Genomic DNA, 14,214 nt, shown 5'->3' with positions numbered 1-14,214 from the left:
GCAAGAGGGCCTTAAAGTGGGCATGAATTACAGTTACACTTAGTCCCTGGCTGTTAATTAGCACTTTCCATTGGTAGATTTCAAAGCGCTTTACCAGGGAGGTGGCGATGATGATCCCCGTTTTACAGATGGGGAAACTGAGGCACAGAGCCATGGTCACCCAGCAGGCCGGTGGCCGAGGTGGAAATCGAACCCACATGTCTATCCACGAGGCCACACTGCCTCCCTTGATACCTCAACAGTGGGCCTTAGTGAAAGTTAGGCTCTCTTAACTTTAAGGTGGTTGTGCTAGATGTGAGATTTTGGCTCTGTCCCCTGTTGGCCAACCAGCCCCTAATCCACGCTCTGGTATTTTTATCTAGTTGGGATGTCTCCAGCTCCTTGTTATGTGGCACTCGCTCAGATGGCCAAGTGGGATCTAAATACGCCGCGCCCCCTGCATTCCCCTTTAGCTTCCCAAATCGGTCGTGACCAAGCGGGCGATTAGAAATAGCACCATCTCTCCAGGGTGTGGGAGGGTTCACCAAGCCACGGCCAGGCAGCAGGACAACTGCTCAGCCAAGGCACATCTCTTGGTGAGAGGGAATAGACCGGAAGTGTCCTGAACCCGACCCCAGTGATCTGTCCACTAAGCCACATGACCTTCCTGTACACTGCTTGAGAATCAGGCCTCACTGACTGATGATTGTGCCAAGGCTGGCAGGACTAACTCCCTGGCATTGCAAATTAGTCACCGCTCACCCTGCCAGCTCTCTGATCAGCCCGACCTCTGCCAGGAACTCCCAAGCCCGGCGCAATCCACTCCAGAACCTTGGACTTCAAAGGCCCGTGTCTATCACATCGCCTGAGCAGATGCTGCTGTGGAGAAGGAGGACAATGCGTTTAGCCTCAGGAAGCATCTCCCCAGCCTGCCTGTAATCCCTACCCGCGTCGTTCCTTCTCAGCCTAGCCTAACCTTGCAAATATCCATGGGATCAGAGTATGGCATGGTGAGATCGATTCCTCACGGCAGTGAGCACTGCCATCCCAGTGGGCCTGGGGGGTCAACGCCTGAATGGGGAGCTCAGGGGCTCATTGCCTCCCCTCCTGAGACAGTTCTCTCTGGGGTAGGACTGAGCCACACTGCAGATCAGGCCTACACGGACGCAGCCCCTGTCCTTTGAAGACACAGAGCTCTCCAGCACCGTCAATCCAGCAGCCGTCACCACCACTCAGGCCGACCAGGCCTAATCTCCAAGATAGCTGAGCCACCACAACGTCTGGGAACCAGGGGACATTAAAAGACTCCTCTGATGGGAGCCCCCTAGTTCCGGCAGCACCTAATCCCCAGGGCTAGAGCTCCAGGGGCCTGCAATGCTGAGGATACAGTTAAGCAGGGGGTCTGACGGGATGATCTAATGGCTCTTACAGATCTTAAGGTCTATGACTCTATGAACCTGCCAGTTCAGCTAAGAATCAAGAGGGAGACAATCCCTCCTCAAGGTTTCAGAGGAGATTATGCAAAGGACGGAAAGAAGCCCGGAGACTTCTCGCAGCGGGTTTTTGTCTGTGGGGAACACAATTAGTGCTAATCACTTTGGAACCAGATCTCTGGGCTTGAAGCCATGATCATGTCTGTCCCCGGCCACCCCTCCACCGAGCTAACGCCGTAAGGGGCTGGGGGAGCGGAGGGCGGGCCTGCTGAGGCCAATCGGAAAAGTGAAGGTAGTTGGGAATCAGATCACGTTGTAAGTGATGTTTCACCTGTTACGTCATCAGATACCACCCAACAGGGGTCGCCCATGGGCCCTCTGATCTGGCCCTGGATTTAAGGGCAAGGCAGAGAAAGGTATCCTGCCTGCCTCTCCTCCTATGTCCTCCCTAGCACATTATTTAACCACTTCTTAGCTCTCAGTGCTTAGCGCTTACAGCACTTTTCAGACATGAACTAACTAACCCTCCCAAAGGCCTCCGTGAACAAGGACAGCATTATCCTCCCCATCGCACAGAAGGGGAAACTGAGGCAGGGCGTTGCAGTGACTCACTCAGGGAATCCTTGTCAGAGCTGGGATGAGAACCTCGCTCTTCTCAGACCATACAGTGACTCTCCCCACAATCTGAACTGTCCTTCGAGCTACGAGAAACCCTCATAGCTGCACTTGTCAGCTGGTCGGTGCTGGAATGCCAGCTGCTAAACTTTCACCAGAACTTGTTAAATATGAGGACACGATATTATAAAGGGGCTGTATAGGAATGACAATGGGAGCTTCTTATTTGCGCCATCACTCGCCACAGGAATAAACAGGAGTCAAAAGGCCAGGACTTAGCAATCTGTGTCCAGTTCGGCTTTCATCCCTGATGCTATTGGGGTATTTAATATTTTGCTCACTTTTGACTGTAAAACCAGACTGGTCAATTTCACTTCATGTTTTTAGTCAGTTTCACTTTCTGGTTCTCATAGGTCAAGGCAAGTTTATTGTGTTTGGGTCTCTGGTCCCACAGAAAAATTAAAGAAAAAGTGTGACACATGCTAGCCCCATCTCTTACTGCACTACTGCAAAGGGACCAGGCGCCATGGTGATGGGCCTGGTATAGGAACCTTTCTAGGATAGAACACAATTTTTGAGATTATAATAATATTTCCTATTCCAGACCCTTTGAAAATCCCACCCTAACCCTAAATTGGCGATCTAAACTACCAGATGCTTCCTCTTTCAACTAGAAAGCTGGAAAATTTGGAACCCGATCTGAACGTGCATTTCACACGCCCCAAAATTTGAGATGTGGGATTTTGCATTTGGTTTGTTATAGTAAGAGAGCCAACCATGAAATCCAGATTCCAAAACACACCAGGGCTTGGAAGAGTTTCTCTGGGTGGGGCCCAGATCTGGGTTATGAACTGAATCCAAACCCCCATTGTTAAAGAAACAGCCCTGCTCGGTTTTGTTCAGATTCAAGAGCACAAAGTTCCTGATAACCTCATACGAGCCACCAGTCGTTTGCAGCAGGGAGGTGGGGGAAGGGAGGGGGCAAAGGGGAAAAAAATATGCTAGAGGAATTAAGTGTCCGGGGAAAGCAGAAAGCTAAGACAGATGTTTTCACACAGAAAACAGGAGGTGATTTGCAGATAAAGTTGGATGCTGTGAGCTAACTGTCTAGCAAGCCATTTTAATAACACACAAAAAACAATGAATAAAACGAATGCTGAATGCCAAGACAGCTGATGCCTAGTGGAAAAAACTTTCAGGAACACTCTGTATGGAAAAGATCCTGCCTTCACTCCTTTTATTGATCTCTATTATTAAGGGATTTGAGAACTTTTGCATGAGAACTCAGGAATTTGGCTCCAAAGCCTATAAATTCCCTACCTGAAGTTATAACATCAGAGTCATTTCTGTGGCAGCCAGCTACAGGACTGCCAACTGCAAGCATCCTAAAATCACTCTTCAGGCCCTCCAAAATCATCAGATGGGCTTAAAATAACGAGATTTAAAAATAATAATGCATTTTGAGTTCTTTTTATTTGCTTTCTGGGTTTTGAGCCTTCCGGACACGAGCTTTTATCTGCCACTGTGAGGGCTAGAAACCTTCTTTTTCTTTTACACTGAAGGTGAGATTTTTGTACTGTCAAAGGATTCCAGGAGCTGGGGCTTTATGGAAAGAAACACCAGCTATCACGATAAAATGCCAAGAGCTGGCAACACTACAACAGTGAAATGAGAAACATGATGTCAGGAGGGAGAAAGGGAGCCCCAGAGAACAGCAAAAACCCCATTTTCAGGCAAATAGTCCTGACAGTAATAAAGAAAAAGGGAGAGGAAAACCCCATATTATAACTAGCCAGCTCAAAACAGGACTGTTTGCCTGTAGCCATTTCCCACACAGCATCATAGCTTTTCTGCCCCTTTCTCACTGGACAAGCTGTTTCATATTCCCTAGTAACGAATATCTGGACAAGAGCAGTGGTTCAGTCCTTAAACAAAAGCCAGGTCATCACAATAAAATGGAGATCCATGATCTTTGCAAAGAGCGAGGGGACCCTAAGAGGGGAAGAAGAGTGGTTCTAAGCCATCTCCCTCCTCCCCTGATCTTCGGTCTGACTCAGGGCTGGGCCAACCCATGCCACAACTTAGAGCAGCCTAAGGGCTGCTCTGAGCCACACGCCCCCTAAGGATCTTTACACCAGCTAAGGACTGCCGGAGTGCTTTGTATTACGGCTCCACCTCCTCTCTCCATCGGCCCCCTGCCGAGACTATGGTCAGCATAGAACTGACCAATTGGATGGGAGACTGATGAAAAGGGGGTGTAGCTTGGGACCAAAACCCAGTCCCAGCTCTTTTTGCCTGGCCTGTCCCATCACATATAAGGGGCCTGAGTGTCTTTGAAAAGAGACTTTCTCCTCTGTGGGATTTTCAAACCACAGCAACATCTGACAGTAAAACAGCAGGGTCCGAAGTAGCAGGACCGCCACTTAGCACATCGGCAGCCCATTCCAGGGAGGAGGCATTTCATCTACCAGGAATGACTAGAGGCAGCCCGGGACTGACACCTCAAACGCCCTGGGACTTTGAGGGGTTAAGGGAACCCAGTTTTGCAGCCTGAGCTTTATAGCCCATCCTCCACTCCTCCCCATTGACTCAGGGAGGCATTTTCCCCATCTGGTGATAACACATCACAGAAGTTCAAAGCCAAATTTCCAGAGGGGGCCTTGGATTTTTAGTGCCTCAAAGGTACTGAGCACCCACCACACCAATCAGAGTCAACAGGAACTGGGCCTCTCCAGCATCCTGTAGCCTGTCTCACGTTGGGCCCCCCAAATCACTAGTTACTTTGGCCCTGATTCAGCAAAACACCTGAGTACCATTTATCAAAGCGCTTAAACACAGGCTTAGCCCAACGGGGATAGACTTGAGGACAAGCGTAAGTATCACAGGCTCTAAGGCCCAGCTCTTCAAAGGGATTTCGGCTCTTGACGGCCACCGATTTCCCTTCCATCGATTGATCTGGGCCTGAATAACCTGCCTAAGGGCAGACGTTAAGTGTCAGGTCTAGGACTAGGCCCCAGATCCTCCGGATTGCCACACCGCCTCCCTGGAGACCCGGACCTGTTCCAATTCATTACACTCACATATGTTCCTTAATACTATGACGTACTCTTTTCTTGGAGATACACTGGAAAAGGAGGCAAATCGCTGGGAAATAAAGCAGAGACACGGAGACAAGAGGAAACGAAGAGCCAACATCAGGAGAACGCTCCCGCTTGGAGCCAAACTGCTCCGCTTAGTTCAGTCCCATTAAAAGTCCCTGCCTTCCTTTGGTTGCACATCTGCTTTACAAGGCTCCTCAACACCAGCGTCCAAGCGCTGCTCACGTTTTGGAACACAAGAACAGATTGCGTCTTCCTAAAGCCCAAGAGTTTCAGATGAGCTCAGCGTGGGGGGCGGGTTGCCAACATCTTTGCAAAATCTCACCATGGGAGCTGCTGGGTGCTGAGTGCTTTGGAGAATCTAGCCCCAATCAGGGGTGCACTGCTGATCCCCTGGAAATCTGGCCCTGCGTTCTTGGGAGAATCTAGCCTTTCATATTAACAACCTCACCATCTGCATTAAATCAGAGATCAGCCAACCCCGATCCTGCAATCAGATCTGGGTGCAGGAGTCCGCCTGCATGGATGTCATTGCAGCTGCAGGCCCACAGCCAGGATCACACACTGCTGCTGAAAGCACCTGTAACTAGATGTACCAAGTAACGAATCAGCTTCCATCCACCGAATCAGCTTCCATCCACCGGGGGACAAGGGCCGGTCAAGCAGAACATGCTGCAAACTGGTGCAAATCAGCATCCGTGGCAGAAACGTCACTACCAGAGCTGAGTGGGAAATGGGGATTTTTACCCCCCCATGAAACATTTCTCCCAAATTTTCCAGGTTTTCCCTCACAAACTGGATTTCAGCATGATTTCTCTTGGTCATAAAGTCCAGCAGCTCTGTGTTAAGTGTTTGCAGAATGAGGGCCTAAGGGTACATCCACACTGCAAAACAAAAGCCACGTCAGCGAGTCCCAGAGCCTGGGTCAACTCAATCCCCCCCTTTCTGGGTTTCAGAGCCCCAACTCCAGCCTGAGCGGGAACACTTAACATTGCAATGTTTAGCCCTGTGAACCCCAGACAATTGATACTCTGATACTTGCTGCCACAGGGTTTTTTCTGCAGTGTAGACGTACCCTCGGTCGTCTATTATCCCTTCTCAAGAGGGCGGTCAACTGAACATTCTGAAGCCTGGTTCACACCTAGCTGTTGTCCTGGTATAAAAGTGCCTGATGCTGAGATAGTTTATTGCCCCTTCCTGTAAGCCCCTTTCTATAACGAGGGGACGCTTGTACCGCTGTACTATCTCTGGCTGAGTACACTTTTGTAGAGAGACAAGCCAGCTTGTTAGCAGGGGTGGCGGCTCCTGCAAGGGAAAGCTACCAGAGCATCGCCAGTGTGCATAGGGAAAAATCCAGTGCTGGCCATGAACCCATATGGTTCTTCTGTCTCTACTTTCTTTGATTCCCATGGATAGAGGTGTGAAAAGGAAGCGTCTAAACGTGACATTTAGGCTCGCTGCGCACTTACTCCAATCAAAGGGATAAATATGGCAGGGAAATGCTACTTGCAGCTCATCTAATGATGTCTCGGGCACCATCTCTTATGTGTTGGGATGGTGCCCAGCACAAAGGGTGGTGCTCCAGAATACACAGAATAATCCAGGTGCATGGAACCATCAATTAGGAGGGATTTTATACTACAGCAAAGTCATAACACACACACACACACCCTGCCCTGTCACAGGCATGGATTGCAATCTGAACATTGCAGGGCACTGAAATAGCTTTGGCTTTCCATTCTCTTCCACTAGAAACAGAGTTTGTTCCGTTCCAGGCCGCAATTAGCAAATGCCACTGCACATTATTTTGGGGACCGCTCAAAGCTTCTGGGGCTGCTCCTGACCTTAGATTACAGGAGATCAGGCTAGATATGAGGTTTAGTCTCTAGTACTCCGTGCTGGTTCTAAACTGACTCGGACAGAGGATTTGGGGGCTTGGGGGCAGGATTTAGGGTTAATGCGTGGGCAGGGGTTAATGCTGGTATTACCACTCAAATATACACCTCCTCTAAGCGTACAATATATCCCCATATCCTTGTTAAATAATACTTTGCTCTTATAGATCACCTTTCATTGGAGGAGGTCAAAACCTTTCACAGATAGCCAGGATCTGAACTCCCCACTCAGGCAAACTTCCCATGGGAGCCCGTGAGACCCTAACCAGTTATATTTCACAACTCCCCTGTAAAAGCAAGGAATATTCTCCCCTTAGGAAGACAGAGGCACAAACCCTGTAGTGTCAGCTCTCCTAATTTAACTGAGAATCTTGAGCTATTTGATGCTTTTCTTGCAGACCCAGCTGCTGGAGTCATGTGAATATATCAGAATCTCAGGTTCCTGTTTGTTTGGGTTTTTTTTTTTATAGTACATTACTCGCCCTCATGGTTATGAAAAAAGCTGCAAGTCATGAACATCAAAGTCTCAGAATCCCGAGGCCTTACAGGAAGCCCACAAAATTTATTCTTTTCTTTAGAAATCTCATCATTTCTAAACCAATCTGGTGGATTTTATTTATTTATTTTTTGCCCGCAAGTGGGGGTGGAGAGATGACTCATAATTTTCAAACACTTGTCATTGGCAATACTGAAGAGCAGGCAAATGACTTGAACAAGGTAACACAATGGAAGAACGGGGAAAAGAACCCAGGTGTCATGACTCCCGGTCCCTGATCTGATGATTAAACAAACTCTCCTCTTCCTCTCCTCTTCCAAATGGGGGGAAGGATAGCTCAGTGGTTTGAGCATTGGCCTGCTAAACCCAGGGTTGTATGAGTTCAATCCTTGAGGGGACCATTTGCAGATCTGGGGCAAAAATTGAGGATTGGTCCTGCTTTGAGCAGGGGGTTGGACAAGATGATCTCCTGAGGTCCCTTCCAACTCTATGATTCTGTGAAAGCTAGCTCTAGAAAGTCTATCCCAGGGGTAGTCAATTATTTTCTTTTGTCAAGTTCCAAACTTCTTGGTCAAGGTATAGCCAAGGTCCAGACTCCAGAGAAAATAATAAAAAAACAGCCAGCAACAATAATGATCATAATAAGCAAATAAAAAGATTTTGGGGGGTCTGTTCAAAAGTGTCTGGAGGTCCCGATGTGGCCCACACTCCACCTTGCTCGAGCTGCTACCACAGTGCATATGCACCGGAGAGAAAGCCCACTAACACATTTATAGTGAAGTCATTTTTTTTCCACCAAGCAACTCCACTCCACACGGGAGCTTCCCAATCAGCACACTGCAATGCAGTGAAACAATCTGGGCCTTTATTCGACACATGGCTCTATAAAGGGAATTTTGCTGGGAGTTGACAGCAGGTGGGTTCCGCTTGCCACCTCCCAGAGGATTACGGCCCGCTAACGTTTTCCCTCGGGGATTAAGCCGTGCCGTGTGAATGAAAACAGAGTCCAGCACACGTACTCCTGGAAGGACTGAGGTTCCAGTCACCCCAGCAGCTGCTGCAATGGGGTGATACGCATCAAGAGGTGGTTTTTAGTCTGTTTGGGAACAGAGTCCTGGGCTGGGTGCGACGGATTGGCACCAAATTGGGCTGAGTTTGAAGCAATGTGTCCCATAAAAATATGGATCTATCTATCGCAGAGAAAAGACCCAATCCCATGCTTGCACCGAGGACCACCCAGGCTGGCACCGAGGACCAAATGGGAGAGAGGTCATAGGTTTTAACTCTCGAATATATCACGGGAGGGAAGTGCCAGCCAAAAGTGGCTATAGATCAGGGTTAAAAAAACCCAACAGCACTCTCTAGGTTCCTTTATGCGATGCAGGGTCCTTTTATATTTCTCTCAACACAATCCTTTGCCCCTTTAGTGATAACGGCAGAGCTGCCAGTGGCTTCCACTGCCCAGATTCCTCACTGGAGTATCTTAGAAAAAGGAAAACGCAGCCCAGTAAATACCCGGACCCTCAGGGTGGATCTGTGCTGGGCCCAGAAATGGCTAAAGGCCAGAGCTTTGCATGCACCTTTCTCTTCCCCTCTGTAACCCATCCTTGTTTGTAAACATCCCCCTCCCTGCCCCCTTCCCTGAGCCCTTTGAAATGAAAGAATCTGAAGTATTTTTGGATGCCAAAGTGAAACAGTAGAATGGAGCATTTTGCTCTTTGCTACTGCACAGAGAGGCCCAAAATCAATGGGGCAGCCTGGCCATTGACTTCGACAGGGGCTTTGGATCAGGACCAAAGCCTTCAAGTGTGAGAATCACAACTGGGAAGGAGAAAACCGCTGGGGAGGGGGGAGAATTTTTCACTTGCACATTCCATAACAATTTATTTTGAGCTGTTTTCCAGGCAGGGATGGGGCAAAGCTTTGTCTCTGCAAGAAATAAAAGTTAAAACAAACTTGATGGGCGCTGTTTTGTGTGTGTGGCTTGCTAAAGCATTGCCCCGGCTCTCATTGCCACTTCCCAGCCACTGCTTTCAACACACCCCGGTGCACACAAATAAACACATCCTGGTAACTATGTCACACCCACGATGGGCAGAAAAAAGGGGAACTTTAAAAAGTCAGATTGACTTTTTGTTAAGCATCTGGTGTCTGAAATATTATGAACCCCCGCCCCACCCCATTGCTTTTACAACAATCCACCCGGTGGTTCTTTCAGACAGACATCAGTGCAAGGTGAAATATTACGAGCAGATGAAAGCTTCATTTGCAACCAAGGTTGGTACAACAAGACCCATTTTAACACACACACACACAACACAATTTTCTGGCATTTTTCTGGGGAGTAGCAGCTAAAAGATAGTCTCAAAAACCCAACAGGTGTATGACAATTAGCCAGCAGCACACCCAGGCAACAGGTTTCAAACTACAGTGCAACTGACCCAGTTCCAGTGAGTAATAGACAGGGGCCGAATGGAGAAGAGCTGCTTTTCCATGGCAATCCACTTATCTACAGAGAATAATCAACCGGCGTCACTTACCTTCTTTCTGAAGAGCTCCCAAGTCACATCCAGGGGTTGGGGCAAGGGGGCTGCAGACTGGACGTTTAACCCCTTGGCTCTCGGGTTTGTTTTGAGAAAGAAATATGCTCCTGGAGAAATAAGGGGGCGGGGAAGAAGATGAGATAGAGAGAGAGAGAGGTTGTATAGGGATAAATAGATAAATAGATGGGGTGTATGGAGAGTAGAAAGAAAGAAAGAAAGAAAGAAAGAAAGAAAGAAAGAAAGAAAGAAAGAAAGAAAGAAAGAAAGAAAGAAAGAAAGAAAGAAAGAAAGAAAGAAACGGGGGAATGGAAGGATAGAAAGAAACGGGGGAATGGAAGGATAGAAAGAAACGGGAGACGGCTATAATATTTTGGGAGGGAAATCCACTAAGTAGCTGGTAACGCCAGATATTTTGCTTGGGCTCAAACAGCTGGGTTCCTTTTCCAAGGCAGAAAACTCGCTTTTCCAGCGTCTACGGATGCCCCCAGTCCAGTACTGGTGATCCGGGGGCGCTGGGCGGTTTGCAAGCCCCTCACCCCACTTCTGGTCTGCGCCCACCTCCCAGTGCAATGCAGGCAGAGGGGTCCAGCGGCCGCTCCGGACCTGGCTGTAACTTTCTTGCTGCCGGATGGGAGCCCCTTTCGCCCCCAAGGGTGGGTGCACCGGGGCCGGCTCACCCCGCCGACCGCTGCCCCGGCTCCCGGTAGCCCTCGCTGCCTGGCTGGTCAGTTCCAGCCGGTCCCCGGGTGCAGCCCCCCGGGCGCGGATCGCAGCAGCGGCCGCCCGGCCAGCCCTGCCTCCTCCTGCCCCTTCTCCGCCTCCTTCCCCATGCATCCCCGGCCGCTCCGCCTCCCCAGCCCGCTTCCCCCCGCCGCCTCCGGCCGCGCTCCCTCCCCTGCGCCCGGGGGCTTGGCTCCCCTGGCCCCCCGCGGCCTCCTACCTCCCCGCACGAAGTTGCTGCCGGCGAGAGGCTCCCAGCGCCTGGCCTGAAAAAGGACGGAAGAGAAAAGCCGAGCCGAGCCGAGCCGAGCCGAGAGACCCCCTCCCCCCCAGAGCAGCAGCCGCTCTGGACTCCTGCCCCCCCGCTCCCCGGCCCGCCCCCCAATTGCCAGCTGCGATTCACACATTCCGCCTAGCCACCCTCTGACCCCTGCACCCCAGGGGCTGGAAATTCAAAGGCAATAACAATCCCCTCCCCCAAAGTGGGGTGATTATCCCCTCCCGGGAGGGGGGACGGACCGAGGCACGGAGAAGGGAGGGACTTTTGCCCAGGGTGACCACATAGCAAGTGTGAAAAATAGCACCATTTTTTTTCTTGCGGGGGGGGGGGGTAGGTATAGTTGCAAGACAAAGCCCCTAATATCGGGGTGTCTCGTCCCCCTATTTTTGCCCAAGCTGGCACAGCGACTCAGCAGCAGCGATCGGAAGGGAACCCAGGTGTCCTGACTCTCAGGCCCCAGCACTAAGCGCTACAGGACCAGGACGCGCCAAGCTGCGTGGTTAGGGAGGCTGCCTGGCCTAGTGGATAGAGCACTGGACTGGGAGACCTGGGTTCTGTCCCTGGCTCTGTCGCTGGACTGCAGGGTGAGCGTGGGCAAGTCCCTCCCCCTCCTTGGTGCCTCAGTTTCCCCACCTCTAAGGCCAAGCTAATGGCACTGGCCCGCTTTGGAAGGCGCCTGGTGCTCTGTGGCTGAAAAGCGCCAGACAGGAGCTGGCCATTGTCAGTGTCAGAAAAGTGGCCATGGAGACCTGGAGTATGTGCCCAGCTCTGCTACAGCCCCTTCTTTGCGACCCTGGATTATTGACTCTCTCCGGGTTTCAGCTCCCCAGCTGCCAACCGGGGCTACAAGAGCCTTTGTCTGTCTTTGGTGCAGCGGCCCTGGGGAGACTCGGCCTGCCACCATCACACAAATAAACCTTACCACTCAAAAGCCCATTGGAGGCGACAAAATGGCCACAGGCAGGCGCCGCGGATCCCTGGGAGCCTCTTGCTAGAGCCCTTCATCCTCCATCACCCTCACTCCCTTTCCACCGATCTCCACAGCCCTAACATCAGACTGAGCAGGGCCCATGCAGTTCTGGGAAGTACCCAGCTCTCTTCTGGGTGCTGTAAAGCAACAACAGTATCTTGGGAAACCCTTGCTCAAATTAGCCCAAATGTGATGCACTGACCCTCGCCAGTGCCCCCACGAGGCACCCCTAAATTCAAGGCAATCCGAGCAACCGTGTGGATTTTAGAGCACTTAGACGAGTTGCTCTTTAAACAGAAAGCTGGTCTTACCCTGGCAGCACATGGCTAGGATAATTGGAGCGATAATAACTAGATCCCCAACTTGGGAGTGGCACAGGGAAATCCTGCTCTGGAGGGAAGGACCATAAACCCTGCCTCGAAATTGCGTTTTATGTCTCAAGCCAAGCCAGAGCCAGCCCCCAAACCCAGCCCTGGGGAGTGCCACCTGTGAGTCACACACACAGGTCCAGCTGCACCTGGCAGGCTCCCCTCCAAACACCAGCCCAGCCCATCCTGTGGGGCTTACAAGGTCATAACCCGAGTTACGAGGGCTGCAGCTCACAACCGAGAGGCTGGACCATGTGTATTTGCCAAGCAGAATTCCCCAGCTAGGGCTGAGCTAGAGTGTAAACCTGGACACTTGGCTGCTTTTGACTGAGTATGTGGAAGTGGATCAGCCTCGCAAAGGGACAAAATCCCTCAGCAGATCTGGGCTTCAGGACACAAACCAACCTCGAACAGGTGGGGGCTTGGAAAACCCTTCCTCTGCAGCAAGGGTCCGGCCTAATTATTATTAGCCGCCCTCTGGTGCTGGGCGCTGCACATCTGCATCGTGAGAGTGAGTGCCTAACCCGCAGTCTGAACAGGCCGGACAAAGGCGGGGGGAAGGAAGAGGATTAGCTCCATTCTACAGCTGAGGAACTGAGGTCCAGAGCGATTAAGGCCCAGATCCTCGGAGCTATTTAAGTCACCCAATGCCTCTTGATTTCACTGGGATGCCTTTGAAGATCTGGGCCTAAACGACTTGCCCAAGGTCATATCGGAAATCAGGGGCAGATCTGGGAGGAGAGCCCAGATCTCTGACTATGGCCCAGCTCAGTGTCTTAACAACCCACCCTGCTTTAGGGGCATCCTGCATCTCCCGCTAAAGTGCATCAGCTCCAGGACACGGCCAAGGACGGGATTCTGATTTTAGCGGGGCTGCCCCTGGCCCCCGGCCTGGCAATCCTCACAGATTACCTGCGTGTGAACAGGCTAGGGAAACAGCTTTCTCTGCTCCTGCTTCCTGTCCCAACTGCCACGTGGAAATCCGGGTTTGAGCCACAAGAGCAGAGAGAGAACGTGAAGCCAAAGGTGTCCAGATTGCAGATTGTCAGGGTTTGGCCTCCTGCTCAGATCTGCTCTAGGAATGACTTGAGGGCAGTTCTCTGGCCTGTGTCATACAAGGGGTTGGACTAGATGGTCTCCAGGGTCCCTTCTGGCCTTGGGATGGATGAATCATGCACCGCTGGCAAAGGCTCATTTTGACTCTTCTTCTGAGCAGACCCCAAGGAGGGAGAGTGGTGAGTCCCACCCCTCCAGCTCACCTTACATGCCCCTGGCTGTCTTTTTTGTGGGTGTGCTGCTCCTTCCCCTGGCCCCACACTTACCGGAGGCCTGAATCCGGCCCTCCTGCTGTGGGAGCCAGCAGGTATCAGCGGTCAGGAGCGCTCAAAGCACAGCTACAGGATTGGGCCCCACTGGCTTCAAGTTGCTCCTTAGCTGGGGGTGAACACAGAACTCAGGCTGCTTTCAAATTGCCAACCAGCAGAAATGTAGGTGCCATGGGGAGTTAGGCACCAGAGGGGGTGCACTGCTGCTTTGACAAGGTCAGTGGTGCCGAGGGGTGCCAGAAGCCCCGTATTATCAGGGAGAGCCTTTCTAGAAATAAAATACTGCCTGCCCCATACTAAAGCAGCCCAGAATGCCTTTGATCTCTGCAGCTCTTACCACTCTCCTTTGGCCGCTGAGCTCCTGGGGACAGGAGGGGCTAGGGCATGGCTGAACATGGACGCACACTACCCGGGACACGGCTGAATGGCACAGGAGGCATCAGCATTTGGGCCTCGTGCGTGTGCCCAGTGCTGGTGCCTGCAGTGGGATAT

The 14,214-nt window shown here is 51.2% G+C and overlaps 1 protein-coding gene across 4 annotated transcripts in view; it reads right to left on the bottom strand.

Annotated features, from left to right (window-relative positions):
- ADAMTSL4 (ADAMTS like 4) overlaps nucleotides 1-11,043 on the bottom strand; it is a 59,959-nt gene extending 48,916 nt beyond the window's left edge. The window contains exons 1-2 of one of the 4 annotated variants that reach the window (XM_073322868.2): nucleotides 11,000-11,043; nucleotides 10,057-10,166 (exon numbers count right to left, since the gene is read on the bottom strand). The gene's annotated coding sequence lies outside the window, so the exon portion shown is untranslated. Of the gene's footprint in view, nucleotides 1-741; nucleotides 859-10,056; nucleotides 10,863-10,999 lie in introns of those variants that run through there. The other 3 variants (XM_073322869.2, XM_073322867.2, XM_073322865.2) reach the window with 3 other exon arrangements.
- Nucleotides 11,044-14,214: the final 3,171 nt, after the last annotated feature.

The sequence above is a fragment of the Lepidochelys kempii genome, chromosome 24, assembly GCF_965140285.1.
Source record: "Lepidochelys kempii isolate rLepKem1 chromosome 24, rLepKem1.hap1, whole genome shotgun sequence".
In the NCBI taxonomy this organism is placed as follows: domain Eukaryota; kingdom Metazoa; phylum Chordata; order Testudines; family Cheloniidae; genus Lepidochelys; species Lepidochelys kempii.
The sequence above is the reverse complement of the archived record's forward strand: the minus strand, read 5'-3'. Positions and strand labels throughout refer to the sequence as shown.